Source organism: Mesoplodon bidens, assembly GCF_964165515.1.
Source record: "Mesoplodon bidens genome assembly, chromosome: 5".
NCBI lineage: Eukaryota > Metazoa > Chordata > Mammalia > Artiodactyla > Ziphiidae > Mesoplodon > Mesoplodon bidens.
Genome location: NC_138161.1, coordinates 3,594,035 through 3,602,980, shown reverse-complemented (window position 1 = coordinate 3,602,980; position 8,946 = coordinate 3,594,035).

Genomic DNA, 8,946 nt, shown 5'->3' with positions numbered 1-8,946 from the left:
TGCCGATCGCGTTTGTCCTGTTGGAATACACTTGCTTGTTTACTGTTCGTTTCTTCCTCCAGACTGCATAGGGCCAGTTCTGGATCTTTCTCACGCTGTGGCTGGGCGACTTGGCCGGCCTGGTACCTACTTGGTCCTTCAAAAAGTGAGAAGGTCCGAGTTTGCCTCCAGGTCGAGGACGCGGTGTCTGAGGTGGGCTCAGAGCTGAGGGAGGATAAGCCAGACGCGCCCGAAACGCAAAGCCTCTGAACTGCTATTTTTCAACCCAAGATAGGGCTCTTTTCCTGTGTTCTTATGCTCATGGAGTAGGTCACCAGGCACCAGTTATGCGGGGTGATTTCTCGGGACTCTCCGCCCCCATATTCCACACTGTTCATCTAATCTCATAAATCCTCCTGGACGCCCCTTCTCTCCATCTCCGTGGCCTCCGCCACGACACAGCCCACAGGAGTCCCGCTGCTCACTGGTGTCACATCCGCCCTTGTCTCCCCGCCACCCCCCCCCCATGCAGTTTCCACACTAAAGCCAGAGAGACCTTTTCAGAACACAGTTCCAATTCCCTGCTTAAAATCAACAAGTGGCTTCTCACTGTTCTCAGTACAGAAACCAAATCCTAATCTTCCACTATGAGACCAAGCGTGGTCTGCCTCCTAACGACTCTGCAGCCTCCTTCCCTACCAGGCCCGCTTCAGTCTCAGTGCTCTAGCCGCGACTACCCTTCCTTTCACTGGAACAATGGTCCTACTAACCACAGGACCTTAGCGCGTGCTATTCTTTCCGCCTGAAATGTTCTCCCCACACCCTGTCTATGTCCCTAGTTAATTCCAGTCACCCAGTTTCATCACAGTGGAGTCATCACTTAATCAGGGAAGCCTCTCCTGACTTTCCATTATTTGCATCCACAGCACCGTGATAACTTGTTTAATGTCTGTCTCCAGACTACAAGTGCCATGAAGGCAGGGACTGATGCCTACTAAATTGGCAAGTCACCGATCGATGCCCCAGCTTGCACCACAAAACCTGGCATGAAGTCAGTGCTCAATATTTGCTAAGTAAATAAATGGAACAACTAATTGGCGGTCTTAAAATATCAGCTATATTTGCATAAGAGGAATTGTGATAGGCATGAGGCATGGAAACTGCCTGACCCAAACCCCACCTCCAGTTTGATTCAAGGATGAATTTACACCCAGACTTAAAGCAGAATGCTTGGGAGACTTCCCTGGTGGTCCAGTGGTTAAGAATCAGCCTTCCAATGCAGGGGACTCAGGTTCAATCCCTGGTCGGGAAACTAAGATCCCACGTGCCGTGGAGCAACTAAGCCTGCGTGCCACAGCTACCGAGCCCACACGCCACAATGAGGAGCCCACACGCTGCAGTGGAGGATCCAACATGCCGCAATGGAGGATCCCCCGTGCCGCAACAAAGATCCCAACGAAGAACCCGCATGCCGCAGCTAAGACCCGCAGCCAAAAATGAAATAAATATTAAAAAAAAAAAAAAGCAGAATGCTTGGGAAAAGCTGGGCTTCCTTTAAGGCAATGAGGTAAAAGGGGCTTTCATGGAGGCAGAAGATGGAAGAGAGTCTGTATCACAGAACAGAGAACGCAGAGGGCTGGGGGCGGGGTGTTGGGGGGTTGGGGGTGGGGAGAAGGGGCAGGAGCTAAGCCGGAGACTCACATGAGATCATTGCAAGGGAGCTTCCAAGGAGGGATTGACGCTGGGCAGAAACCAGAGGAAGCAGGAGGCTCCACAGTGTTTCTGGAGGTGAATCGGCTATAAACATCATTTCTATTCAGCTAACCTAGCCGGTACAGTGAAAGTCCATACTCATGGTCTGGGGTATTTTTCAAGCCTGCAGGTGAATTTACAGTTTCTCTTCTGGGTGGGATAACAATATCAAGACCACAGAGATCCTAGAAAGGGGCAGCCAGTCATCAGCAGGCTTGCCGGCAAATTTAACTTTCTTTACAATCGTGGTTTACATGGTTTTAAATGTTCTGTAACACACACTCTAACAGATACAATTAACTGTAATGTGCGTATTTAAACTGACCTTGAAGCTTCACTACTTTCATGCTATAGGTTACAACCTCGAGAAATAACTACAATTCTTTTGGAGTTGCACTATTCCTCTTAAGTCTTTATTATTTGTTATTTGGAGGAAAAATAATAAAGACTTAAGAGGAATCCTGCATTGTATCAAAAGACACAGAGCAGGTGTAAATGAAAACTTAAAGATCTGTACTTGACCATCAGATGTAAACAAAACTTAAGCATTTTGAACTTCTTGAGTTGATAAATCACTTGCCTCATACTTTGAATTCTTATAGTACTTGTGCCAACAAGACTTATTTTCCTCAAGATTTTTTCATCAAATTTCATGATAACATCTACCTTTTTAATTTTAATCAAATCAAATTGAAGGGGCTTCCCTGGTGGCGCAGGGGTTAAGAATCCACCTGCCAATACAGGGTACACGGGTTCGAGCCCTGGTCCGGGAAGATCCCACCTGCTGCAGAGCAGCTAAGCCCGAGAGCCACAACCACTGAGCCCACACACCTAGACGCCGTGCTCCACAAAAAGAGAAGCCCCCGCAATGAGAAGCCCGCGCACCGCAACGAAGAGTAGCCCCCGCTCGTGGCAACTAGAGAAAGCCCACGCGCGGCAGCAAAGACCCAATGCAGCCAAAAATCAATCAATCAATTAATTAATTTTTTAAAAAGTCAAGAGAATAGATCTTGAAAGTCCTCATCACAAGAAAAAAAAGTTTGCAACTATGTGTGGTGAGGAATGTTACCTAGACTTACCGTGGTCCTCATTTCACAATGTACACAAATACTGAATCATTATGCTGTACACCTGGAACTAATACAATGTTATATGTCAACTATATCTCAATAAAAAATAAAATAAAAATTGTATGCAAAAGAGAAGAAAAAAGAAAATGCTACATATATATATATACATATATATATATATATATGTATATATAATTCAGCCATAAAAAAGAAGTAAATCCTGCTACTGCACCATTGCAACAACATGGATGAAACTAGAGGGCATGATTCTGTGTGAAGTAAGACAGACAGAAAAAGATGAATACTGTATAATCTTATTTATATGTGGAATAAAAAAACCAAACTCATAGAAACAGAGCAGATTGGCAGTTGGCAGGGGCAGGGGTTGCAGTGGGGAATCAGGGGAAAATGGATGAAGGTGGTCAAAGGCTACAAACCTCCAGTTATAAGATGAATAAATACTGGGCATGTAATGTACAACATGGTGACCATAGTTAGGAATATTGGATTGTATACTGGAAATTTAATAGAGTAGATCTTAAAAGTTCTCACCATACACACAAAAATTATACCTATGTGAGGCGAGGGGAGTGGTAACTAACCTTACTGTGGTAATAATTTGCAATATATACACTTGACCCTTGACCAACTCAGGGGTTGGGGCGCCAACCCCCTGTGCAGTCGAAATGCATGTACTGCTATCTCTGCCTCAAAGGGCAGGAAGCGGACGCAATTTGTTCCGAATCAGGACTCACACCCCAGTTCTTTTGATTCCACATATTGTGATTGCTAATTGAACACAAACTTTTCCCTACGCTTAGTTAACGTAAAGATCTGTAAAAGGAAAATACAGGTACTATATTTATTGAAAAAAAATACAGGTAGAAGTGGACCCATGCAGTTCAAACCCTGTTGTTCAAAGGTCAACTGTACATATGTCAAATCATTACATTATTCACCTTAAACTTACACAATGTTTTGTCAATTATATCTCAATAAAGCTTAAAATTTTTTTCCACTAAAAAAAAAAATAAAGTCACTCAAAATCTCCCATTTGGCATGGTTTTGACATATGTTATGGGTTGAATTGTGTTTCCCCCAGATATACTGAAGATATATGGAAGCCCTAACCCCCAGGACCTCAGACTATGACCCTATTTGGAGAGAGGGTCTTTACAGAGGTAATCAAGTTATAATGAGGTCATTAGGGTGGGCTCTAATCCAATATGACCGGTGTCCTTATAATAGCGGGGAATTTAGATACACAGACATGCATAGAAGGAAGACTCAGTGAAGACACACAAGGAGTACGCCTTGTGAAGACAGAGGCAGAGACTGGACTGATGCAGCAGAAACCTAGGGACAGCAAGGACTGCTGGCCACCACAGCTAGGAAGAGGCAAGAAAAGATTCTACCCAGGATCTCAGGGGGTGTGTGGCCCTGCTGACACCTCGATTTAGGACTCCAACCTCCAGGAAAAACTGTGAGACAATACATTTCTGTTGTTTTAAGCCACCCAGTTTGTGGTCCTTTGTTACAGCAGCCCTCGCAGGCTACTACGACACATATTTTCATCTTGAGGACACTGGTATTATGACAACTAAGTTCTTAGTAGCAGCGCTCAGCTTCTCGCTTGGTTGGTAGCGACCTTTGTCCATCAGAGGCTTGGAAAGTCTCTGGTAACAGCCACTTGGTGAGGTGGGAGAAACGTGAAAGCAGATCTTCCGAGCTGGATGCAAGTTTTATCCCAGTTGGTCCATCTAGAATGAGTTAGAGCATGGTTATATATGCGGGATTCATATACACAGGACCTTGCTGGATAATCCTAGTCATCATGTCAGTGTACAAGAAGACAGACTTTCTAGTAGTATCATTGGAATCTACATCTTTTCCATGAAACAGTGGGCATCTGAAACGATCATATCAGGACTTCCCTGGTGGTCCAGTGGTTAAGACTCTGTGCTTCCACGGCAGGGGGCACAGGTTGGATCCCTGATTCGGGAACCAAGATCCCACATGATTCATGGCATGGCCAAAAAGTAAAAAAAGAAAAAAGGAAAGAAAACAATCATATAACTTTGAAGCACCAAATGAAACCAAACATTTGTGGGTTTTTTTTTAACTCATCAAAATGCGTTATGAAATATTTCTTACAAATCAAAACCATGCACATAAGAGAACAAACACTCATGTACCCCCAATACACCTTAAGAACTAACCATTACTGGACTTCTAACCTCCGGAACTGTGAGAAAATAAATTTGTTTTAAACCACCAAAAAAAAAAAGAACTAACCATTACAAATAGAAGTGAAGCCCCAAGTCTCCCTTCCATGTAGGCCTCACTCCAGTCTCCCACATCCCCTCCAGAGGTCGCCCCTATCGGATTTGTTTGGGTGGCTTGTCCCCCTTGTTAATAAGTAGGAAACACTTTATGTATTTTGGATACCAATTCCTCACGAGTTAGATGACTTCCCGGTTTGTGGCTTGTCATTTCACTTTTTTTTTTTTTTTTTTTTTTGCGGTACGCGGGCCTCTCACTGTTGTGGCCTCTCCCGTTGTGGAGCACAGGCTCCGGACGCGCAGGCTCAGCAGCCATGGCTCACGGGCCCAGCCGCTCCGCGGCATGTGGGATCCTCCCGGACCGGGGCACGAACCCATGTCCCCTGCATCGGCAGGCGGACTCTCAACCACAGCGCCACCAGGGAAGCCCTGTCATTTCAATTTTTATAATATCTTTTGCTAAAGAGAAATTTTAATTTTAGGGCTTGGCATGTCCTGGACCATGGGAGGCATGTGTATGTTTTAACCCCAGACTCAAGAGAAGAATAGGCCTTGAGATATTTATCCCCACCTGAGATAGACACATTTCCTGTGGACTTTCTTTGCAGATTTTTTGCTAGCGGGTGGCTTTGCCCAGGTTCACCCTGTCACCAAGGGGAGCTCTGCAAGGGCTTCCTCTGGTGCTCTCCAGCCCACTCCCAAGTGTCCTCAGGGCCAAAGTCTTGTCTCCTCTTCTGATGTCAGTTAAACCAACGCTTTGGCTTACTGAGATCAGCAAATGCTCCCAGGGCAGTGCTGGCTTCTTGTAGTTTCTGGCTTCTGTTTTGGAGCCCCTGGAGACACACACTTCCTGTGGTCCAGGACACTCCAGACTGTGAAAAACATGATCACACTAGACCAAGACAACCAGCACTAAGAAAGGTATTGCAAAACCCAAATCCACTCGGGAGGAATGCACATTCAACCCGGAACTTGGGAATTCCCACAGAGAAGAGCCCAGAAACACGAGCTTCCAGTACATCACTGCCCAGCAGTCATGAATAGGAACCAGCAGAGACCATGGAAAACAGAACTGGCGTGAGAACGGAACTGGTCGTTTGAAATTATGCTTGTAATATTGTTCCCAGCATTGCTACATGTTTTGTAACCCGAGGGCTTTTCATTACATCTCGTGGCCACATACTGCCAGAAATAGAAGTCATTACATATGTTTTAAAACACAGTTTTAGGTACATCCAGTATAACTTCAACTTTATTTTCTTATTTTTTCTTTATATAAAAGCTTTTAAATTTACTTTTCCTGTTTGCTGAGCAACCTGTTTTTTTAATTCTATTATTAAAAAGAAAATTATCTTACTAACTTAGTAAGGCATACTATGTATGGTCATTCTAAACAATAGTTTTAAACTACACTGTTATTATATACACACTACTATATATAAAATAAACAACAAGAACCTACTGTATAGCACAGGGAACTATACTCAGTATTTTGTAATAATCTACATGGGAAAAGACTCTGAAAAAAAAATATATATGTAACTGAATCACTTTGCTGTACACCTGAAACTAACACAACATTGTAAATCAACTATACTCCAATAAAAATAAATTTTAAAACTCGGGCTTCCCTGGTGGCGCAAGTGGTTGGGAGTCCGCCTGCCGATGCAGGGGACGCGGGTTCGTGCCCCGGTCCGGGAGGATCCCACATGCCGTGGAGCGGCTGGGCCCGTGAGCCATGGCTGCTGAGCCTGCGCGTCCGGAGCCTGTGCTCCGCAACGGGAGAGGCCACAACAGTGAGAGGCCCGCATACAGCCAAAAAAAAAAAAAAAAAAAAAAAAAAAAAACTACACTGTTATTGAAAGTTTGTTTTAAATAAATCTTAATTTAAGACATAATTAAATCATACTTATTTACGTAGGATAATGCCATAATACATTTCCTTCGGGGCTTACAAAGTATGTACATATGAGTCCAGGATGCAGAGCGAGGTCATGCGTATGGAAGGTGTGATAGCTGAGTATGTTAATTTTCCTCTTTGACCCAAACACCTTTGAGTTCAGGACCCATCACTGGGTCCAAGTGATGCCCAAGTTATCTAGTTACCTTAAAAAGAAGTTTAATTCACCCTTGTTTGGGTGGGTGGTGGATTCCTAATAGTTTAGATAGAATTTTATGTGATTCATTAAGGAATATAGACAAACACAAGTTTTTGAGGCTTTGCCTAAAAACGCTGGATCAGCACTTGCTAGAACTTCAGGCAGAGGTGATGGTGCCTGCAGCACGACTAGGGCAGAGAATTAACAACTGAGGAACAACCCCCACTGGCAGCAAAATCTAGCCGACACTTCTCCAGCTGACTGTGAAATAAGATATAATCCCCTCTCCACAAATACTTGTGAAGCCACGGGCCCTTTCTCTGGCCTCTGCTTGATTTTTCTATTTCCTATTTGCCTCTTGCACTTGGCCCTGTTGCTTCTGTTCCGTTTGGCCAAATGTCCTGTACGCCTGCCTTAACCTCCCCACCTGACTGCAGCAGCTTCCAAGGAGGTCCTGCTCACCCCAGGCTTAGGTGCTGGTGCCAGCTACAAATTGCCACTTGCCATCTGCCTCTACAAAGATGAGGTCACCCACCACTGCAACTGCTCACCTTCAACACCCCCTGAAAGGAGCTCAGGGTGGAGATCAGGAATGAGGCCCTCTGTGCTCTGGGAAAAACTGGCAGAACAGGCCTTCAGATAGTTAGAGCTTTTCAGGAGAAGATGTTATGAGGCAAATATCTAGAAAAGCACTAAAATCCCTCACGGTGACATCTGTCCCTCCTGATTAGCATGACCTGAGGGTGGAGTTTTCCACCCTCTGATCTCAAGAGGTCATTCGTCCGACACCTGGCACGGGCCCAGTTTTAGGGTTGGTGACCAACCAGTCTTAGACGGCTTGAACTGGACAGGAGCCCACCCCAAGTTCCTGAAAAACCACTAAAGCCTCCATTACTACAGTGACCCATAGGTCAGAGGTGTTATCTATAGGGGTGACTAAGGAGTCAAAAGTAATTAAGGTGAGCTGGGTCAGTGAAGGCAGGTTAAAAGCAGAGTTTTTAGCGAGCTGTTGTTCCTTTAGCTGCTATTCTGTCAGACAAGCTCAGGTATTTCTGTCAGTCACCAGTTTCTGTTAATCCTATGGGGATGCTTTTCCTTTTAACCCTACGGGGCACGGTTTCACGGGGTATCTGTTCTGCCCATTTATCTGGCACTTGTATGAGTCTCCAGCCTTAGCCAAGGTGGAGGGCCTCTCCCGGGTGGAGGTGAGGTGTGGGTATGCTCCTCTTGGTTGGAATGCTTCCCGGCACCGGGCATAGGCAGGAGTGGGGAGTGAAGGCGCGATCAATGGGGGAGAAGGAAGCCAGTAACTAACTACACCTACTCCATGTCTATGCCTAACTTGGGGGAGTCTGCACCGCAAGTTATAAACACTCAAGTAAACTAAAGCTTGCACTTTTGATCTGCTTGGCTCCGGGACTAGTGCGGTCACAGGCCAAAAGAGCGTCCACGGTCCCACCTGAGGCTGCCCTGCAGGGTGGCCACAGGTAACCACTCCGGTCGGAGGACAGGAAATGACACCCACAAAGACCACTTCGGTGACGCAGCGCCCAGGCCGCCGCGCCGTCCGGGTCCGCGGGCCCCAACCTCCAGTGATTGGTGGCTCTTCCCGGGGGCGTGGCCTCGAGGCGCAGCGCGGGGAACCTGGAGGCCGCCAGGATGCGCGCGCAGAACCTCGGCGGTGGTGCGCGCGCAGCAGCCGGAGCCCCGCCCTGCCCCGTCCCTGCCTGTGATTGGCGCCTTCATCCTAGGGGGCGGGCTCTC